The 23,353-nt window shown below is 40.8% G+C and overlaps 1 protein-coding gene across 11 annotated transcripts in view; it reads left to right on the top strand.

Moving 5' to 3' along the window:
• Positions 1-23,353, top strand: part of RHOBTB1 (Rho related BTB domain containing 1) — a 141,812-nt gene that overhangs the window by 71,204 nt on the left and 47,255 nt on the right. Inside the window, exon 1 of one of the 11 annotated variants that reach the window (XM_061405068.1) lies at positions 10,353-10,375. The exons of 9 other annotated variants lie outside the window; for them this stretch is intronic. The gene's annotated coding sequence lies outside the window, so the exon portion shown is untranslated. Of the gene's footprint in view, positions 1-10,352; positions 10,376-14,984; positions 15,097-23,353 lie in introns of those variants that run through there. One more of the 11 variants, XM_061405070.1, reaches the window with a different exon arrangement.

Genomic DNA, 23,353 nt, shown 5'->3' with positions numbered 1-23,353 from the left:
GGTTTCATCAACTAAGGATGAATTAGAAAGTTTTACAAAGAAGGAAACCAGATGGATGCCTGCAGGTCCACAAGTGTGATTATATTTCTCCTCTCTGCACCTGACGTTATTTATTGCATAGACACAGGTTAATGGCAAGTACCCAGTGCTAATGGGGTTACAATCTCAGGCTCGATCCCTCCGTGGAGAAATTTTCTTGGAACTCTTTGTCACCCAACCTAGTCCGGACCCCTAATGACTGCCGGAATAACAATAACCAGTACTTACATCATGCTGTTTCTAGATGCCAGACACTTGATTGCATTACAGATAATATTCTTTATAAATTCCAATTTTATAGAAGCAAAAGGAAACTCAGGTATATTAAGTCAAAGAACTAATTGGAAGTAGAGCTTGGATTTGTACTGAGATCTAAGAATTTGAATATATATTTGATTTAAGTATATAATGGGGGGGGAAGCACTTTAAAATATTCAATTCCAGGTTATTCTTGCAGATTGTTAAAGAAGTAATTATTCTTGTAGGTTTTTTTTTTTTTTAATTTTGTGTGTCTTGTTTTGTATTTGGTAACTTGAACCACACAGCAGTGTTGTCTGTACAGATTGTTAATTCTTCAGGGCATCTCTAATATATTTTGATGGAAGTCACACTAGTAAACAGTTGAGTCATGGAGGGTTGAATCCTGGACCCACAGAGGTTCTTAAGGATCCTTAATCCAGCCTCACATAGGTGAGAAACAATCTACCATCCAGAGAAGCAGTGCAGCTCACCCACTCTTCTAGTTCATAAATGACGCAGCTGGGGCTGAACCCAGGTTTCCAAAGCCCAGTCCAGGGCTCAGTTCTTTTATGAACTGAGCTGAAACATGGCACACCTTCTGAAGCCTCCAACTTAGCCAAAATTGCAGCTATCAAGTTTGAAGTATATCTGAAACCTAACACACATCCAGAAATGGGTTACAAGGGGATTCCAGCAGTGTAAAGATACGGTGGGTCCTAGGAGAGACCTTTCCTATCTTCTTGGACATCAATACAGACCAGTCTTTCCTTGTGTTCGAAACTTAACTACCCCATACTCCGATCCCTTTCAAGCTGTTTTTGTTGAGATGCCTGTTTTCATCAACTGTGGAGATTTTTAATTTTGTCTGGATTTCTGGCTTTTTATTAATCATGTGACATGGGTGACATATTTCTTTGGAGCTCATTTTGCTCATCTGTAAAATGGAGACAATATCACCTCCATCAGGATTATGAGAATGCTGTGAAATCACACACGTAAAACAGATATTAGGGGGTCTTCCTGGATGGTCCAATGGCTAAGACTCTGTGCTCCCCCAGGGCAGAGTCTACCAGTTCGATCCCTGGTCAGGGAACTAGATTTCACATGCTGCAACTGAAGAGTTCATAGGCTGCAACTATAGATCCCACATGCCACAACTAAGACCAAGCCAATAAATGATTAAAACACACACAAAAAACAGTAGGTATTCAACAAGGGTGAGTTTTCTTCTTAGCCTTGCTAAAGTATGTCAAGGAAAATGTTATAACACATCAGGGCATCCATATCATTTTGCTGCTAAATGTTCTGGAGTCATCTGAGGTCTGACACTACAAGGGATGATTATAGTGACCTTTTTTCTTGGGTGAAAACGGGCCCAGCTGTGTCCCTGAGTACCAGTAGCCTGGTCACAATTACATTTGTCTTCTTCACACTCTAGGGTTGCGGAGGTTTGCATGAATTACTTTGTTGCTTCAGTTTCTGCTTCAAAGTAATAGCAAGCTCCTCTGGGAGATACCTGGCTCTCATGCCCTTTCAGACACTTGTTAGCTAAGGTGTTTTCCACGTAGACCTTTGCATCTCAAAGCAGCTACTGTGTTTTCAGCCAAATAACTAAAATATTTTCAGAGAACAGTGTTGCCAGTAGAACATTTTTGCCTTCAATTTCAAAACAAGTGAGACTTTCCTCCCATCATTTCAATTAACTCTAGTATTGAATCCTTCCTGGACATTGACCATCTTTTCTCTCTGTCGCGGGTTGCTAACTGATATGCTGATGGGAAAAACATAAGCACTGCAATTTCCCCCTTTCACCCTCAGCACTGATAGCTACCGTGGCCTAAATTACATCTCTGGGAAATGTTTCATCACACTCCCCTCTCCAGCTGCCACACTTTGTCATGTGGCACTTGCTGCCCTGTTTTCGGTTTTTGGATCCAAGTCTTTGGCAACATTTCTTATTACATATATGGAGGAAAGCTCCTGATAAGATTTTTTTTCTCGTACTTTTTCCCCCTTTTTTGAAATGAATCATCCAAGTGGCCTAGAATAGCCTTTAGTTTCCTAGTGGCTCAGTTTCCCTTTTCAGTGTTGGACAAATGTGTGTTGCAAGATGTATGTCCTCTTCAGGTTTGTTGTTGAGTCACTTAAGTCATGTCAGACTCTTTGTGACCCCGTGGACTGTAGCACACCAGGATTCCCTGTTCTTCACTCTTCAAGTGTAGGGCTAGCTATTAGGTGTTTTCCGCAGTGCTATCCTTCATTTGGTATGAGCTGCTTAGAGATCACCAATGGCTAGGTTGCTATGAGTCTCAAACCAGTTATGTGAGTTTCCATTCATAGCAGGGAGTTTATTTTTAAAGTGATGCTTCCCAAAATTTAATATGCATAAAAGTCACCTGGGCATCTTGATAAAATGCAGATTGTGATTCAGAAGTTCTAGAGTGAGGCCTAAGATTATGCATTTCCCAGGGGGTACCTCATTGATGCCAGTGCTACTGGTCTGAGGATCATATTTTAAGTTGGGAAATATACTGTACTCTGTAAAGTATAGTCATTGTCTTATGCTGAAATGCCTTCTTTGGAGGCTCCCATCTTATTTTGCTTTCTTCTTTCTTAAATTATATAGAGTCATAGAATCTTAAACGTGAAAGGTTTGTGCTGGTAAATCAACCTGCACTCTGGAAGAGAAAAAGAATGCATTTATGTGCAAACATAAGTTGATTATAAATTTTACTGACATAAAGAATGGGTGTAGCATACTATTTATAAATAATAATAGAAAATAGTCTTTGTTGTAAACTCCGTTTAGCTAATTGGGTCTCACAAAACACTGGTTTTGAGAACTCATCTGTCCATGGTCTACCTGTGGTACAGTTGATGAGTGCAATTCCCATATAAATGTTGCCCAATATTTTTCTTTATGTGAGGAAGACAAAAGTGAAGTAACAAAGGCATATGTCAGGCTGTATTCATTCATCAAAGATATGAATGATTTCTTTGCTGAGCCAAATAAGAGCTTTTAAATACTGTAAAGATATTTCCTTAAATGGATTATTCATAATATAACAGCTACACACATTACACCCTTTTAAGTTTAATCTGCATTATTAACATTTTAAAGTCATGTTCTTAAGTCAAGATGACAGAAAAATAGAGCAAGACCTGATGGGGAGTGGTTGCCGGTTTCACTGGTGTAACTGCTTCCACCATGGCCCATTTGAAACCACCGTTGTGGCCGAGTGTGGAGTTGGAAAGAGATGGCACATTCTTGTTGTTTAGTTACTAAGTCGTGTCAACTCTTTGTGACTCCATGGATCATAGCCCGCCAGGCTCATCTGTCCATGGGCTTTCCCGGGCAAGAATACTGGAGTGGGTTGCCATATCCTCCAGGGGATCTTTCTGACCCAGGGATTGAACCCACATCTCTTGCATCTCAGGCGAATTCTTTACTGCTAAACCAGCGGGGAGGCCCACAGTAGCACATGGTTATATAGTATTTCCATTATACAGATAAAACTGGAATAAATAACCTCAAAATATACTTTGGCCACCTGATGCAAAAAGCTGACTCGTTGGAAAAGACCCTGTTGCTGGGAAAAATTGACGGCAAGAGGAGAAGTGAGCAACAGAGGATGAGATGGTTGGCTGGCATCATTGACTTAATGGACATGAGTGCGCAAACTCTGGGGGATTGTGAAGGACAGGGCAGCCTGGCATGCTGCAGTCCATGGGGTCACAAAGAGTCTAACATGACTTAGGGACTGAGCAACAATAACAAACTTCAAAATACAGAGAATAGTAAAATATAGTAGAATAAATACAAAGTGGTAAGTTTTGAGTATTTAGTTACCTTTGTTTTAATATAATTTATTTAATTGAAACTTTATATAACTAATATTCAGTACTGACCCTATTTTAACAGGCTTGCAAAAGTCCTGAGAATTTAACAGTTGGTTCATGGGCTAGAAGAGACTGGCACACTGTTAGATGTAGATCATCTGGTCCAGTGATTCTCAACCTTTGCTATATATTGAATACTCCCAGGAATTTTATGACCTGTAGTCTTAGTTATTTATGTTAGGGCCCAGAAATCTGAGTTTTAAACTTTTTTTATTGAACTGTATCCTGTTTAAACAAAAATACATGAATCATAACTATATAACTTAAAGAATTATCACAAACTAAACACACACCCCAATCTAACCTAACCAGGACCTACATATGGAAACACAACCTTCAGTTCAGTTCAGTGGCTCAGTCGTGTCCAACTCTTTGTGACCCCATGAATCGCAGCACGCCAGGCCTCCCTCTCCATCACCAACTCCTGGAGTTCAACCAAACTCATGTCCATCGAGTCGGTGATGCCATCCAGCCATCTCTTCCTCTGTCGTCCCCTTCTCCTCCTGCCCCCAATCCCTCCCAGCATCAGAGTCTTCCAATGAGTCAACTCTTCCCATGAGGTGGCCAAAGTTTTAGAGTTTCAGCTTTAGCATCAGTCCTTCCAAAGAACACCCAGGACTGATCTCCTTTAGAATGGACCTGTTGGATCTCCTTGCAGTCCAAGGGACTCTCAAGAGTCTTCTCCAACACCACAGTTCAAAAGCATCAATACTTTCGCGCTCAGCTTTCTTCACAGTCCAACTCTCACATCCATACATGACCACAGGAAAAACCATAGCCTTGACTAGATGGACCTTTGTTGGCAAAGTAATGTCTCTGCTTTTCAATATGCTATCTAGGTTGGTCATAACTTTCCTTCCAATGAGTAAGTGTCTTTTAATTTCATCTGCAGTGATTTTGGAGCCCAAAAAAATAAAGTCTGACACTGTTTCCACTTAGCAGCACCCAAAATCCCATCTTAAGCCCCTATTCAGTCACTGTCTAATTGAGGCAACCACTGTCTTGACTTCTAATGCCATGGATTAGTTTTCCCTGATTGTCAACTTTTATACAAATGAAATCTCTTTTGTGTCTGGCCTCTTTCGATATTATGTTTGTAAGATTCATTATAATTGTATACAGCTGTGTTTCATCCCTTTTTAGCACTGTATAATATTCCACTGTGTGAATAGACCTCAATTTATTATTTCTTTATCCATTGTAGTGTCAGTGGTTTGTTTCCAGATGTTGGCTATTACGAGCAGTGCTGCCAAGGACATTCTTGTGCAGGCAGCAGTATTTGAAACAAAACAAGTTCCCCCAGTCATTCTAAAAAGCAGCTGATTTCTTGACTGCCTTCTCTACAATTCCCTCTTCTGCCTTTGATTTTTCATATCATGTGATTAAGTCTATTGGTTCTTTCCTGAGAGTGTACTTTTAATACCTTAAGTCATGAAACTGTGTGCTTCCATTCATTATAGCATGTTTTCCTGGCTCTTTTCAATATAGATTCACCACCACCCCCATTTCATCAAGACATCTGCTCTTGGGCGCTTTAAATAGGGATGAGATTTGGCCTCACATCAATAGCATGGAGGAATAATAGACATGGTGGAGATGGAGCCAAGGCTAAATTTGGCAGCCAATCATTAAGGCTCCTGGAAAGAGGCTTCAAGGAAGGGAAATTGTTTCCCTTTGTGAGTATCAAACAAAAATCAACAGTAAACCTTTGGAATATTTCAGATTCTAGATTTTTTAAAAATTGGTTTATTTGAAGTGGACCAGGGACTGTCTTCTGACATGAGAACGGATATCTCTCAAAGTCTCATGACTTGATCTGGAAAGAGAACAGAAGGAAATTTTCCCATGGGCTTGTTCCTACACCTAGCGTGCAGCCGGCGTAGCTCTGCTGCATTGTTCTAGGCTTAGTGGCTGTGTATTTGTGTGTTTGCATCTATTGAGATGTTAGTTCTTTTGACAGAAGTCAAGAGAGCTGAATGACCAGAAGCCCCAAGATGATACTGTTGATCAGTGGGATGGCTGCTTAGAATGGAAAGACAGGTGCTGCGAGCATTAAGGCTGTTTCCTACCATATGAAAGGCATGTCACATACAGCTTTTACAATACACAGAGAGAAAGTAAAGAATAGACACTAATTTCACATAATGGAACAAGAGAGTGTATTCCCACACACATAAATATTGTAGTCCTTCATTTTCCTACCTCCCCACCCTCACATTTTTGTAAAACGTCTTTGTTATAAAATAACAAACATGTTCATTACTGAAAAGATGGGATGTGTAGATAAGAAAAAAGAAAATTCTAATCCTAATGACATCAATATTTTAATGTATCTATATCCCAAATATTTCTCTCTATATTTAGGTACATAATTTTTAAGGAATGGTGTTACTCATGAGCCTCTAACTATAACAATAAATGTACTCCTATAATTTTACATTTTTAACTACTCTATACTTTTCCGGTATGTGGACGCTTTTTAAAAATTCCTCCCTTGTGGTCAGATTTCTAAAATTGTTTCCAATATTTTGTTTCCACAGTAATATGATGAGCACTCCTTTAATGGAATCTTACTGTAATCCTAAATATTTTTCTAGGAATAAAGTCTTATAATCGAATGAACGTTATGGACATTTTAAAGTCTTCTGAGTCATTATCCAAAAATTATCGTTATCCAAAATAATGATACCATCTTCCACTCCCACAAACAGTGCTTCATCCTGCTTTTAATAAATGTATAATCTTTCATGTCATAATTCCCACCAAGAGTTGGAGGGTACACGAACATGTCCTGAAAACATTGAATACTAGCTAGAATCTACACATTGCTGGCAGTCAATAACCTTTAATAAAAATGAGATATTTTTATAGTTTTTTGTCCACTAGCATTTTTGCATTTTATGGTCTAACTTTGTTAAGAATCCTGGTTTGGGGGGTGGTGGGGCGGCTGGTGGAAAAAAACTATTTTCTTCATTTGCCTGAATGAGAGCATAAGCTAATCCTAACTGACATATTATAGTCTCGTAAATGATTAAATGCAATTGTTTGACTGTCATCATCTCTGAAGGTGTTGCAGCAGGTGATCTCTCTGGCAGTACAGATGCTAACCCAAGTGACATCTTTAGAGAGCACTTTGAATGAACAACTCATGACAGAGGACTGTAGAGATTTCTTCTCTATCAGGATGGGTTTTTAAGCACTTCTAGTCTGCAGACTGATGCTAGCTTTCTCAAATGAGCATTTGATGTCTCTTTAAAGACTTGAGCAATATTTTAATTATTAATTCTTGACAAAGCTTCCTCCAGCCCTTAGCTAAGGCTCACCCAGATGAGGACTACAGGCCCTCCAATGTGAAAACAATGTGTAGAGTCTTCTGTTGCTGTATTTTTTTTTAACTTTAAAAAAGGTGTATTAAAGTATAACATGCATAGAGAAATGTGTACAGATTACAAGTGTACAGTTTGATGAATTACCCTTACTTAATATAACCTAGCTGCAGTCAGCTTTGATTGAGCTATATCCCTTGTGACTGAAAATATGTAGGATTTGCCTATACAAGTAGAGATTAGAACATTAAATTCATGCACTGAGTGTGCATCAGTATTTGTATGTTTGTGATTTGCAGGTACACAAATATACAACATGCATACAAGCAATTTGGAACTTCTTTTTTTTAATGAGTATAAAGCTCAGTTATGCTACATCTATACAAATTAAAATAACTACAATTGATTGCCACAGAATAGTTTACATGCTTAGTTTCTAAAAATTACTCATTTCAGTTACCATAGTATTCCTTTGAACATTCAGAATTTTAAAGCCAAGAATTTTTCATCTTCTAAGATAGAATTGTATGCATTGGTCCTGGTTACCCACAGCTGTCTCTTTGGGTTCAATTTCTGTGTCTGATGTTCAGCAAGATATCATTTATATTCCTGTGTTCTTTTTAGTTGAGAGCTTGAGTCAGAAAAAAACAGGTTTAACAGGCTCACTGTGATTTTTAAATGCATGATTTTGAAAAACAATTTATGCATCACCAAAAATCATTTTTTATTATGATCGGAGTGTACCATGGTATTTTTGGTAGAATTAACAACCAAAAGTAGGACTTCTCTGGTGGTCTGGTGGTTAAGACTGCACTCCCGATGCAGGGGGCCCGGGTTCGATCCCTGGTCAGGGAACTAGATTCTACATGCTGCAACTAAAGATCCCACATGCAGCAACAAAGATACTGTGTGGTACAATTAAGACCCAGTGCCGCCAATAATTTAAAAAAAAAAAAAACTCAAAGTTATACGTATGTAATCATTACCTTTTTTAAAAGCTAAAATAGATTTTCCATTAGAGAATTAATACATCTAAGAATATTATTCAGTCCCAAAAAGGAATGAAGTACTAGCACATGAATGAACTTGAAAACATGATGCTGAATAGAAGACAGACACAGAAAGCCATATATTGTATGGTTCCATTTATAAGAAATGTCCAGAGTAGGAAAATCCGTTGTGACAGGAAGTAAATTCCTGTTTTCCAGAGCTGGAGTGGGGAGGGAATGAGAATGTCTACTAATTGGCACAAGGTGTCTTTTGGGGGTGATGAAAATGTTCTAAAATTAAATAGTGGGAAGAGCTGTACAACTTTGAGAATATAATAAAAACCTCCGAATTACACACTTTAAAAGGGTGAATTTTATGGCAAATCAATATTATCTCAGTTTACCACAAAGAGGTGATACATATGCACTGTAGAAAATTTGGAAACTAGGAAAGTAGCAACAGGTTATAGCCTGATTCAGTTCAGTTCAGTCGCTCAGTTGTGTCCAACTCTTTGCAACCCCATGGACTGCAGCATGCCAGGCCGCCCTGTCCATCACCAACTCCCGGAGCTTGCTCAAACTCATGTCCATCGAGTCGGTGATGCCATCCAACCATCTCATCTTCTGTCATCCCCTTCTCCTCCTGCCTTCAGTCTTTCCCAGCATCAAGGTCTTTTTTCAGTGAGTCAGTTCTTCACACCAGGTGGCCAAAGAATTGGAGCTTCAGCTTCAGCATCATTTCTTCCAATGAATATTCAGGACTGATTTCCTTTAGGATGTACAGCTTGGATCTCCTTGCAGTCCAAGGGACTCTCAAGAGTCTTCTCCAACACCACAGTTCAAAAGCATCAATTCTTTAGCACTCAGCTTTATAGTCCAACTTTCACATCCATACATGACTACTGGAAAAACCTTAGCTTTGACTAGACAGACCTTTGTCAGCAAAGTTATCTCTGCTTTTTCATATGCTGTCTAGGTTGGTCATAGCTTTTCTTCCAAGGAGCAAGCGTCTTTTAATTGCATGGCTGGGTCACCTTTTGCAGTGATTTTGGAGCCCAAAAAATAAAGTTTGTCACTGTTTCTCCATCTATTTGCCATGAAGTGATGGGACCAAATGCCATGATCTTAGTTTTCTGAATGTTGAGTTTTAAGCCAACCTTTTCACTCTCCTCTTTCACTTTCATCAAGAGGCTCTTTAGTTCTTCGCTTTCTGCCATAAGGGTGGTGTCATCTGCATTTATAAGGTTATTGATATTTCTCCCAGCAATCTTGATTCCAGCTTGTGCTTCATACAGCCCGGCATTTCACATGATGTACTCTGCATATAAGTTAAATAAGCAGGGTGACAGTATACAGCCTCAACATATGCCTTTCCAATTTGGAACCAGTCTGTTGTTCCATGCCCAGTTCTAACTGTTGCTTCTTGACCTGTATACAGATTTCTCAGGAGGCAGGTCAGGTGGTCTGGTATTCCCATCTCTTTAAGAATTTTCCACAGGGACACAATTATTAAATTTTTAAGTATTCACATATTAATATACAAAAGAAGGGCGGGTCCCCAGGGAAGATCCATTCCGCTGGTTGAGAGGAACGCACATGAGAGAAACAAGGAGCAGTGATCAGCCCTGTGAGGGGGATGAAGCAACACCTGAAGGAGCAGGATCTGAGGTCCTGAGAGGCGAAAAGATAGATGTGAGCTCTATAGGGAAACATTCCAAAGAGACTTTTTAAAAGTTTTGCTTCAGGATGCCTGATAAATTACATAAATCACAGCTCTGTATTCCTAAATACCCATATTGTTTCCACAGCTTAGTGAAAGTCCCATTTTTGTTTCTTTTAGCTGTGTCAGTGTGCTAAGGTGGTACTTGGGGTGAGAGAATGGTAAGCTTCAATTTTAATGGTTACACATATTTGTTTATTTTATGTAGTTTTCATCAACTGTATTTCGATAACGACCTTGTACTTTCCCTTCTTTGGTGTAACATTAGCACTTCTATTATTGCAAATTCAATGTAAACATAATTTTAAATAATGACAGTCTTAATAGATAAGACTGACTGAGTGTTCTCTTGATGGCTGGCATAGTGATTAAAATATTTTACAAGCATTGTCTAATTTCATCTTTACAACAATTCATTGAAGGAGGTAATTATCCCCAGTTTACAGATAAGGAAATAGAGACTTAGATTAAGTAATTTGCCCAAGACCACATACGAAGTACCTTAATTAACTATTCCCCCACTTGATTTAGGTGGTTGGCAGTTTTTCCTTATTCTTAATAAAGATGTGATAAACCTATTTGCTTTTAAAACATTTTTCCATTTATAAAGTTATTTCCTCTGATGGGTATTTTTTTTTATATAATTTCCAAGTTTGAGTTTATTTTTTATTATTGTCTTGCTGTCATAAACCTTTCCTCTTAACTTTTATATTTATTTCTCTGTGGCTGGAGAATTTGATTGATACAACATGTTTGGGGGAATATTTGTCCTTATGATCGGTCTCTATACAGTCAAGTTTTGTAAATGTGCTAAGAACACTTGAAAAGAAAACACTCAGATTTTTAAAAATGTGGGTTATCTGTTAACTCAGCCCCACTTTTTATGCTATTCAAGTCTTCCATGTATTATTTTTACTTTTGCTTTCTTCATATGATACCGATTCTGATTTGTCATCTCGTGTGTCAGTTATTTGCATTGATTTCTTCTTATCATTATAGAGCTTGTCTTGTTATTACATGCCTTCTAGTATATGAAGTTCATTATTGCTGCTATGCTTTTACTATGCATTGCCCTTTTTAACCTTTTAATTATCTTTTACAGATAATTTTTCTATATAATTTTGAAACTAAAATCTAGATAAGTATAGACTAGGCTTATATTCCCCGTTGGTTTTGGTTTCCACAGTTCTTTAAAACTGAAATGCCCATTAAAAAAATTTTTTTTAATTATCTCTGAGTGTTTTGGCAAGTATCTTTGAGCAGTTTAATTCCTTAAAGCATTTTGCCCCCTGAGTCTTTGTATCTAAAAATAACTACATGTTACCTTCACATCAGTATTACTTTGACCTGACTCAGAAATGTGTTAGTCTGTCCTTTTTCTTTGAAAGCTGTATATGTGTTTTTCTATTGTGTTAAAATAACACTGGTGAAGTGTATGGTCATCTGTATTGTTATACCTTGATAGAAGTGTTTTTGGACATTAGTTTTAGCAGTTGTTTTGCTAAGATACTTAGAAGATTGTTGCTGTTGTTCAGTCACCCAGTCGTGTCTGACTGTTTGCAACCCCATGGATGGTAGCACTCCAGGCCTCCCTGTCCCTCAGTATTTTTCAGAGTTTGTCCAAGTTCATGTTCATTGCATTGGTGGTGCCATCCAGCCATCTCTTTCTCTGACACCCTCTTCTTCCCTCAATCTTTCCCAGCATCAGGGACTTTTTCAGTGATCTCAGCATCAGGGACTTTTTCCTTGACTTTTTCAGGGACTTTGTTTTCATCAGATGACCGAAATACTGAAGCTTCAGCATCAATCTTTCCAGTGAATATTCAGAGTTGATCTCCCTTAAGATTGACTGGTTTGATCTCCTTGCTGTCCAAGGGACTTTCAGGAGTCTTCTCCAGCACCACAGTTCAAAGGCATCAATTCTTTGGCGCTCTGCCTTCTTTATCATCCAGCTCTCACAACCATATGTGACCACTGGGAAGACCACAGCCTTGACTAGACAGACCTTTGTCAGCAGAGTAAGGTCTCTGTTTTCCAACACAATGTCTAGGTTTCTCATTGCTTTCCTGCCCAGAAGCAATGGTCTTCTGATTTCATGGCTGCAGTCACCGTCCGCAGTGATTTTGGAGTTCAAGAAGAGGAAATCTGTCACTGCTTCCACCTTTTCCCCTTCTATTTGCCATGCAGTACTGGGGCTGAATTCCATGATCTTAGTTTTTTTAATATTTAGTCTTAAGCCAGCTCTTTCACATTCTCCCTTTGCCCTCATCAAGAGGCTCTTTAGTTCCTCTTCACTTTCTACCATTAGAGTGGTATTATCCAGGATATCTGAGGTTGTTGATGTATAATGGTATAGTAATCTGACTATTATACAGTTATTTTTTGCTGAAGAATGTATACACTTGGAGTCTTCTTTTTCTCCTCTGTGTCCCCACTATACCCTCCTTTTAGCATTAGGAAAATTTTGTTCTACTAAGTCACATTTTGCAACCTTATTTCTTCAAGAACCCTACTATCTAAGAGATCGCTTTTCAATGGTTCATGTCTTATCTAATATCTTCTGTTACAACATTTTCCATGGCCTTCCATCTATATGTAGAGTTTCTTACGTTTACCCTCCACCTCACTAGTTCATTTTACTATCTTTTCAAGGCTGCTATTGACTGTTGCCAGTGGTTTGTGGAGAGGGCAATGGCACCCCACTCCAGTACTCTTGCCTGGAGAATCCCATGGACAGAGGAGCCTGGTAGGCTGCAGTCCATGGGGTCACTAAGAGTCGGACATGACTGAGCGACTTCACTTTTACTTTTCACTTTCATGCATTGGAGAAAGAAATGGTAACCCATTCCAGTATTCTTGCCTGGAGAATCCCAGGGACAGAGGAGCCTGGTGGGCTGCCGTCTATGGGGTCGCACAGAGTCGGGCACGACTGAAGCAACTTAGCGGCAGCGGCAGCAGTATGATTTTGAATGTGGCTATCCTGTATTTCGGGCTTCCCAGGTAACTCAGTGGTAAAGACTCTACCTGCCAGTGCAAGAGATGTAGATTCAATCCCTGGGTCAAGAAGATCCCCTGGAAAAGGAAATGGTGACCCACTCCAGTATTCCTGCCTGGGAAATCCCATGGACAGAGGAGCCTGGCGGGCTACAGTCCATGGAATCACAAAAGAGTCAGACACAACTTAGCAACCTAACAACAAATCCTATATTTAATTTATACGTAGCCTTTACTTATCATGTCCTATTGCCTACTTATAGCCTCATCTGCTGTTAGTATACCTGCATTGTCTTTTTTGGCCTGATCAAATATATGAATAGGATTTTAAAAAATTTTTCTTCTGCTTCTTAGAACATATTTCCTTCAGTAGAAAACTTTTCTCTCTGTCTTTAGCTAATTACTTGCACCTTTCTATGTCCAGGCTTTTAATAGACCACATGTTGAATGATCTCTGTGTACTCTATCCATATTAAAAAGGATTTATGCTGGCCAAAGATTGAAGTATATTTGAACATTCCAAATGCTTGGATAAACTTAAATTTGTCAGAGACCAAAACAGAGCTCTGTAGAGACCCAGGAACCCACCCAGCCCCTAACAGACAAGCAAAGCTACTCAGTTTGGTTTGGGCTGAAAGAACTTAGGAGGGTGAGCTAGGACTTCGGTGAGGAATGTCACCACTGAAGATACACCGACGTTCAGCCTTAGGGATTGTCCCCCCTCACCCCACTGCCTCTGGCTTCAGCCTCTCAAGATCAATCACTTCCATTTGCAGTGTCAGAACTGAAACTGCCCACTTGGGCAGGCTGGAGGAAACAGAAACCAGTCTATCCCACGCTCAGTGCTGTCTCCCTGCCCATCCTCAGGAAGGAGCGGTGATATTGCAGCCTGCCGGTTTCACAATGACTCTCTAGCAGCTCTGCTATCTCCTCTTTCCACCCTGTCCCAGTGAGTCCAGCTTACATCACTCCAGATCACAGGCATCTGTGGCAAAGAGCATCCTGCTTCCGTCCAGGCCGTAGAAATGGGCAATCTGTTGGTCTTCAGCAGCCTTCTCATTTGGCTTCATGGAGGTGAATCTGGGCAGAGATCTTTCCAGTTTCTGGTATTTGGTTACTCCTTATTCTTAGTTTCTGGCACTGTTTTGGAGTCTGCTCTCTATATAGAATAAGGTTAATTCTAGTGGGACCTGGGTAGAGGGGGATCCAAAGCATCTGATCATTCACAGCTCACTTGCACTTGAAGTCCAGCTAATTGCCTTGTGTGACATGGCTCTTGTAGACATAGATTGAACTCTGTCTTCCAGACTAATTTTCATATCAGTTATAAATCTTTCTCCCTATGTAGTGGCTGCATATGCCTCCCTTCTCCCCTTCTTTTCTAGCCAAGCAGTAACTCACCAAAAAGAGTTGATACTCCCTTGAATTAGGATGCTAAAGTCTAAAAATGGATGAGAACTTTATGAGACCCTTATATGTAAATATTACCAAGATTCATAAATTGACTCTAGGCACTAGAGCACAGTGAAAGTCCACATTCCTTTATTTTTCTAAATCAGATTCAGCCCTAAGCCACTCCTGTTTGCCTGTATCTGGGCTCCTCCCTATCCCCTGCCTTCCCATTTAGTGGAGGGGCCTGGACCTTGGTCCCCGGTGGTTCCCATGGTTACTGATGCTCTTCCTGCTGGGGTAGCCATGGCTGGTGCAGTGCCATCTGTCAGAGGCTGCTCTCGTGATGGGCCACACAGATGTCCCTCAACGTGTTCCTCTGCAGGCTTAGCCACACGCCGCAGCTTTCGAGGCCACAGGCTTAATGATCAGTCACCAGAGACGACCAAGTGCCAGGTCTCTGCCAGCCCCACGTGGAAGGTTTCCTAAGGAAGCTGGAGTAAGTGTTTTTGTGTATATAACTAAACATATATTTATGGCAGGCCATGTATGGCCAAGGCACCGTGAAAAGATCTGAGGATTTAAAGGTGATTAACAGTCTCTGTTGTCAAAGGTACATAACCTTGATGAGATGGAAACGAGACATATATAAGGCTCATTGTCAATATTGCAAAGGAAGTGAAGTGAACTCACTCAGTCGTGTCTGACTCTTCGTGACCCCATGGACTGTAGCCAACCAGGCTCCTCTGTCCATGGAATTTTCCAGGCAAGAATACTAGAGTGGGCTGCCATTTCCTTCTCCAGGAGATATTCCTGACCCAGGGACTGAACTCGGGTCTCCCACATTGTAGGCAGATGCTTTACCGTCTGAGCCACCAGGGAAGTCCCAAAGGGCAATTAGATAAATACCATAGGAGACTGGATAAAAGGAGAATGTGCTAAGTGCATCTGTTTCCAAAATGGACTTGAATCTCTGCTTTGCTCCATCTCTGCCAATTCCATCCTGGTCACAGCCACCCTTTTTCCCTCTTGGAGAACATAGGAGCTTCCTAGCTGGGCCTGTGCCACTGTTCAGAATCCAACCCCATGCTCTCCACACAGCAGTCTCAGGGATACTAGTGATACTTTTTATTTAGTTTTTAAATATTTATTTATCTGTCTGTGCCAGGTCTTGGTTGCCCCATGTGGGATCTAGTTCCCCAACCAGGGATCAAACTCGGGCCCCCTGCATTGGGAGTCTTAGCCCCAGGACCACCAGAGGAGCCCCTGGTGGTACTTTTTTAAAAAGCAAATGAGAATGTGTTACTCCCCTGCTGAAAACCCTTCAGTGGCTTCTCACCGCACTGAGAATGAAATCCCAACTCCTGGCGGTGGCCTCAAAGGTCAAGTTTGATCTGAGCCCGGCCCTGTCTGCCCAGCAGCCTTCCCTCCTCCCAGTTCCCTCCACTCAAGCTTTTCCACCCGTTCCCCACCTCATGACCAGGCCCTTCTGATTGTCTAGAGAGCAGCAGGGGGGCCTCCTCCTGGAGGCCTCCCACCCATCATTTTCTCCCATAACACCTTTTGTTTTCCCTGAAGAAGTTTACCAAATGTACAATGGTATCCCCCTATTCAGGGATCTCTCCCTACCTGATGGTGAGGTCCCTGGGGCCAGCCCCACCCTGGCCTGTCTCCTGGTGTGCACCTGTGGGCCTGGCACTCACTAAGTACAGCGTCTGTTTCTTTAACCAAGACAGCCCGAGGCCTACAAAATATTTCAGTGGGTGGATCAAGGGCACAAGAAATAATGGCATAATCAACATTGTCAAAGGCCACGCCACACTGCATAGTTGTAGGCAAAAGTAGGCCGGAATGTCTCAAACATAGCACACGCTTTACTAACGGTGATTTTGAATCCTACCCTGGAATGTGTATGCATATTTTAAGCTGTTTTCAATCATTGCTTTTTTTTAATTGAGACAGTTGTTATTAAGGGCAGTCAGTAGAAGAAGTAGTTTACTTCTAATCCTGGCCCACTTCCTCACTGACATGGAGCTTCGAAAAATGAGAACGTGATCTGGTGTAGGTCATTACAGGGCTCTGCTGAGAAGGAGTGAATGTTTTAAAGTGTCTCTGTATTATTTGTATTCCTGAAGTTCTCTGCAGTGCTCTTTTGGTTACTTAATCTCTTTTTTGTTTTGATCAAAACTTTGACTTGAACAAATATTGCTGATTGGAATGATGAAAGGCAATATTATCCTGGAGATATATTTTAGTGAACTTTTGATTTAAAGAAGCCCAGCCCAGCTCTGACTGTCTCTTTCCCAGGTCTGGACCTATTCTCTGTTCCAGCTGAGATGTTTATATAATGCATAAGGCTGCTCCTGCCTGACTAGGACTGGTGATTAAGAGCTCAGGATAATGAAATCTGCACAGTTGAAACTTGGCTGTTGGCTATAGTTATTATGCAACTCTTAACATTTCCCTTTTGTTTCTGCCAATAATATAAAATTCTCAGTCTTTCTTTCATAGCTAACGCTCCAAAGATGCTCAAATTTGTTCCACTAGGTTTTTTAATGACCAAGTTAAATTATTTCTTAAAGTTCAGAGTCTATGCTTTTCTAAAGGACAAGAAAATTTAGTGGCTGTGCAATTGCCCTGTTCAAACTGTCAATAACAGCTGAATGGAGCTTGAAGTACAAAGGCCCCTCTATGGTCTTAGATTTCTGTCTTTAAGCAGACTGCTCATCCAGCCTTGACTGCATTAGCAAATATAACAAGAGACACGGCAAAAGTGACAGGAAGAGAGAGCATATTCTAATAATGGGGTCATGTGGAGCAATTAGGAGGTCTTAGTGAAGCATCTTAGACAAATGGTCAACCTTTCCTGGCCCATCCTCTCTAAGATCTGAATTTCTAGTGTTACAAGAAAATTGCACCCTTACCTGAATTCAAATAGTGACCCTATACTAATGTGCACCCATTTGGAACAAGAAGGACTATCTTGGGTTTTATGCACCACAGCACCCACAAATTACTCAGTTATGGAGACAAAATTCTGATAGTCATCTAGCTGTCATGTAACTGGGGACGTGAATGTGCCTGACTCTTCCTGAGAACCTGTTTCTTAAGAATAGGACACCGTGTAGACCATCATCTCAAGGACTCAAGGTGAGGGGTAGAGCCACCACCACAGGAAGGAAAACACTTTGAAGAGGAGCGTAGGGCAGCTGAAGTCATGTTAGGCTGCATCTCTGTTTCTGCTGTGGTTGGCCCTGGAAGAATCACAAGTATATTGGAGACCCATGGGCCAGAGAGAGCAGACAGAGCTTTATAGAAGAGGGACATTGTATGCTCATATATTCCAAGCACTTCAGTGTATGGCAGCGGGTGGGCCAAAAGTTTTGTTTGGGTTTTTCTATAAGATGTGATGGAAAAAATCTGAATGAACTTTTTGGCCAACCTATTAGTACCCCCAGAAACACCTGGTGGTTCATTCATTCAGTGCACAAGATGGGCACTTTGATGTTACAACCTCAAGAAAAAGATAAAAAGGTCACAAACCACCATTCAGTGATTTGCTAATATAAGAAAAAATGAGTGAAAGAGAAACAGAGTATTTGTGTTTTTGATTGCTTCTCCTAAAATCATTTATTGATACAGAGGAGAAAGAAATTTAGTCTATGGGGAGGTGGGGCGATAAGGAAAACTTTTTAGAGAGGTAATATCTGAGTTGGGCTTCCCAGGTGGCGCTAATGGTAAAGAACCTGCCTGCCAGTGCAGGAGACATAAAGAGATGTGGGTTGGATCCCTGGGTCGGGGAAGATCCCCTGGAGGAGGGCATGGCAACCGACTCCAGGATTCTTGCCTGAAGAATCCCATGGACAGAGGAGCCTGGAGGGCTACAGTCAGTGGGGTTGCAAAGGGTTGGGCATGACTGAAGCGACTCAGCACAATATCTGAGTAAGATTTTGAGGAATGAATAGAATTCACCAGGCAGATGAGGAAGAGTAGAGGTTCAAACAATGTTTAGAATTCTGAGAGTCATTTTGTGTGGCTAAAGCAAGTTGTGTTAGTTCCCTATTGCTGCTGTAACAAATTACTGAAAGTTAAATGTCTTAAACCAATAGATTTATTATCTTACAATCCTAGAGGTCAGAGGAGTGAAATGGGTCTCACTGTGGTAAAGTCAAACTGTTCCTGCTGGAGGCTCTAGGGAAGACTCTATTTCCTCACCTGTTCCAGCTTCTGAAGATTACCTGTATTTCTTGGCTTAAGGCCCTTCCCTCTATCTTCAAAGTCATCTTCTATTTCTCTCTGATTCTGACCTTTTGCCTCCTTATTTCACCTGTGAAGGAAGCTTGTGATTACACTGGGCCTACCCAGCTAACCCAGGATAATCTCCTTATAATAAGGTCAGCTGATTAGCAACCTTAATTCCATCTGCTACCCTGGTTCCCACATGCTATGTAACAACATATTCATAGCTCCCGGAGATGTCAACCATAGACATCTTTGATGATCCATTGTTCTGCCTACTATGCATGTAGTACAGAAAGTTGAGGGTGATGGTGATCACTCCAGAGGAGCCTATAATTAAATGTTAATTATATATATAGGGTATACATATGGGCTTTCCTGGTGGCTCAGTGGTAAAGAATTCACCTGCCAATGCAGGAGATGTGGGTTTGATCCCTGGGTCAGGGAGATCCTCTAGAGAAGGAAATGGCAACCCATTCCAGTATTCTTGCCTGGAAAATCCCATGGCCAGAGGAGCCTTGCGGGCCACTGTCCAGGGGGTTGCAAAAGAGTCAGACACAACTTAGCAACTAAACAACAAACAGCTCTATGTATGTGGTATATTTTAAATGGAGAAGTCAAGGTTCTGGAGGTCTTCCTAAAGTAGGATGTGCATGTTTCAGCTAACTATTGCTATGTAACAAACCACCCCAAAACTTGGTGGCTTACACAACAGTTTATTATTTGTTATGATTCTGTAGGTTGGCCAGGTGATTCATCAGCTGGTTTCACCCAGGTTCACTCATAAAGCGACATTCAGCTGGAAGGTTGGCTGGCCTAGAAGATCCAAGATGACCTGACATTATGTGTCCTCTGGTGATGGCCAACAGCCAAACTGCTTCGGTCTTCCTCATTGAGTTCTTATCTTCCACTGGGCAGGCCTCAAGACCTTGCTCCATCAGCATGCAGGACCTGTGGAGGCCTTGATTCCAAAACTCACACAGCATCGCATTCATCAGATTCTTTTGAGTTGGGCCAGGAAGTCACTTATTTAATTTAAGAGGTAGGGAAATAGATTCTAGCTCCTCATGGCAGTTGCTGCTGTGGCCATATTTCACACAGCACAAGCTGTAAAGATAGGGGGCTTTGCTCTGAGAGCAGAATCTCGAGATTGGAGATTTCAGAGGTAAAATGTTTCTGGATGATGACAATATCCGGCACATGGCTAAAAGCTATGCATGCCTCAAGTAGAGGGTGCTGAATATCCCTGGCACTGAAGAGGTGAAGAAGCTGCGAGGCTGGGTATGGGCTGCATCATCCTGAGCACACAGGACCAAGCTGCTGGCGAATGTGGAAGCGTGAGGTAAAGTCTAGCACATGACAGTGATAATGGCAGGGGCAGATAACCAAGCCAGGCGGGATAACTCGATAGGCAGAAGATCAAGACCACACTGTTCCAAGTCAGCCTAGTGGAGGGAGGCTAGTCTGCAGAGCAGTAGCTCACTAAGTCCTTCACTTCCCAGCCTCCACAATGTCTTATTCATGTACCAGTTTTTTCTTTTGATATTGAAATGGTTGATTTACAATGTTGTGTTAGTTTTAGTTATACAACAAAGTGATTCACTTATATATATATATATATATATATATGTATGTGTGCTTTTTCAGATTCTTTTCCTTAAGTTATTACAAGATATTGAATATAGTTCCCTGTGCTATACAGTAGGTCCTTGTTGTTTATCAATTCTATGTATAGTAATGTGTATCTGTTAATCCCAAACTCCTACCTTATCCCTTCCTCCCACCTTTCCCTTTGGGTACCCATAAGTTTGTTTTGTATATATGTGAGTCTGTTTCAGTTTTGTAAAGAAGTTCATTTATATCCTTTTTTTAGATTCTAGGTAGAAGTGGTATCCTGATACTTGTCCTCTCTGTCTGACTTACTTCAGTTAGTATGATGATCTCTAGGTCATGTTGCTGCAAATGGCATTATATCATTCTTTTTGACAGCTACGTAATACTCCATTGTGAGAATATATGTGTGTGTGTGTGTGCATGCACCTGTGCACACGCTTCTTTATATCCATTTATCTGCTGATAGACACAGCTTAGGTTGCTTCCATGTCTTGGCTACTGAAAACAGTGCTGCTATGAACATTGGGGGTGCACATATCTTTTCAAATTAGAGTTTTCATCTTTCTGAGATATATGCCCAGAATTGGGATTGCTGGATCATATGATAACTCTGTTTTTAATTTTTTTTGGGAAACTCCATACTGTTCTCCATAGGGATTGCACCAATTTACATTTCCACTAGTAGTGTAGGAGGGTTCATCCTCTCTAGTATTTATTATATGTAGACTTTTGATGACGGCCATTCTGACTGGTGTGAGTTGATACCTCATTGTAGTTTTGATTTACATTTTTCTAATAGTGATGTTGAACATATTTTCATAGGCCTTTTGGTCACCTGTATGTCTTCTTTGGAGAAGTGTCTATTTAGATATTCTGCCCATTTTTTGATTTTTTTTTTAATGTATATTGAGCCGTATGAGCTATTTGTATATTTTGGAAATTTGTCCCTTGTCAATCACATCATTTGCAGATAATTTCTCTTAATCCATAGATTGTCTTTTTGGCTTGTTTATGGTTTCCTTTGCTGTGCAAAAGCTTGTAAGTTAGTTTAGATCTCATTTGTTTACTTTTGTTTTTATTTCTTTTGCCTTGGGAAACTGACCTAAGAAAACATTGCTATGATTTATGTCAGAGAATGTATTGCTTATGTTTTCTTCTAGAAGTTTTATGATGTCATGTCTTATATTTAAGTCTTTAAGCCATTTTGAGCTAATTTTAGTGTGTGGATGAAGGACTGTTCCTTTTTGTTTATTTATTTTTGGCTGCCCTAGGTCTTCACTGCTGCGTGGGCTTTCTCTAGTCGCAGCGAGTGGGGGCACCTCTTAATTGTAGGGCACGAGCTTCTCACTGCAATAGCTTTTCTCGTTGCAGATCAAGGCTCTGGGATGTGCCAGCTTCGCGTGGGCTCAGTAGCTGTGGCACAGGGGCTTAGTTGCCACACAGCATGTGGAATCTTCCTAGACCAGGGATTGAACCTGTGTCCTCTGCATTGGCAGGTGGATTCTTCTTTTTATGGGGACTTTAGCAAATGTTTTGGAGAAGGCAATGGCACCCCACTCCAGTACTCTTGCCTGGAAAATCCCATGGATGGAGGAGCCTGGTGGGCTGCAGTCCATGGGGTCGCTAAGAGTCGGACATGACTGAGCAACTTCACTTTCACTTTTTAGTTTCATGCATTGGAGAAGGAAATGGCAACCCACTCCAGTGTTCTTGCCTGGAGAATCCCAGGGACGGGGGAGCCTGGTGGGCTGCTGTCTATGGGGTCACACAGTCGGACATGACTGAAGTGACTCAGCAGCAGTAGCAGTAGCAAATGTTTTATGTTTTTAAATTTTATTTTTAAGTGGAAGATAATTGCTTTACAATATTGTATTGGTTTCTGCCATACAACAAGGTAAATCAGTCATAAGTATACATATGTTCCCTCCCTCTTGAACATCCCTCCCACCCCCGAGCTGATCCCACTCCTCTAGGTCATCACGGAACACCAGGTTGAGCTCTCTCTGTTATACAGCAACTTCCCACTAGCTATGCGCTTTACATATGGTAGTGTATATGCCTCAATGCTATTCTCTGAATTCATTCCACCCTCTCCTTACCCCACTGTGTCCACAAGTCTGATCTTTATGTCTGCATCTCTGTTCCTGCCCTGAAAACAGGTTCATCAATAACCATTTTTCTAGATTCATATATATGTGTTAATATATGATATTTGTTTTTCTCTTTCTGACTTACTTCACTCTGAATAACAGGCTCTAGGTTCATCCACCTCACTAGAACTGAATCAGATTCATTCCTTTTTATGGTTGAGTAATATTCCACTGTATATACATACCACAATTTCTTTATCCATTCCTCTGTCGATGGACATCTGGGTTACTTCTATGTCCCAGCTATTGTAAATAGTGCTGGTAGATGGATTCTGAACCACTGGACCACCAGGGAAGTCCAAGGGAGTGTTCTAATTTCACTGACTTACATGTGGCTCTTCCAGCTTTCCCAACACCACTTGCCAGAGAGACTGTCTTTTGTCCATTGTATATTTTTGCCTCCTTTGTCAAAGATTGACTGTAGGTTTGAGGGTTTGTTACTGGGCTCTCTATTCTATAGAGAATAGAGCTTTTTGTGCCAGTACCACACTGCTTTAATTACTGTAGCTTTGTAGTATTATCTAAAGTCTGGGAAGGATATGCCTCCATCTTTGTTCTTTTTCCTCAATTGCTTTGGGTCTTTTGTGGCTCCATATAAGTGTTAGGACTATTTGCTCTAGTTATGTGAAAAATTTGATAGGGATTGCAATAAATCCATAGTTTGCTTTGGATGGTATGGCCATTTTAACAGTATTAATTCTTTCAATTCCAAGGCCATGGAATATCTTTCCATTTCTTTTCAGTCATCTTAAG

Source organism: Bos javanicus, chromosome 28, assembly GCF_032452875.1.
Source record: "Bos javanicus breed banteng chromosome 28, ARS-OSU_banteng_1.0, whole genome shotgun sequence".
Classification (NCBI taxonomy): domain Eukaryota; kingdom Metazoa; phylum Chordata; class Mammalia; order Artiodactyla; family Bovidae; genus Bos; species Bos javanicus.
The sequence above is the reverse complement of the archived record's forward strand: the minus strand, read 5'-3'. Positions and strand labels throughout refer to the sequence as shown.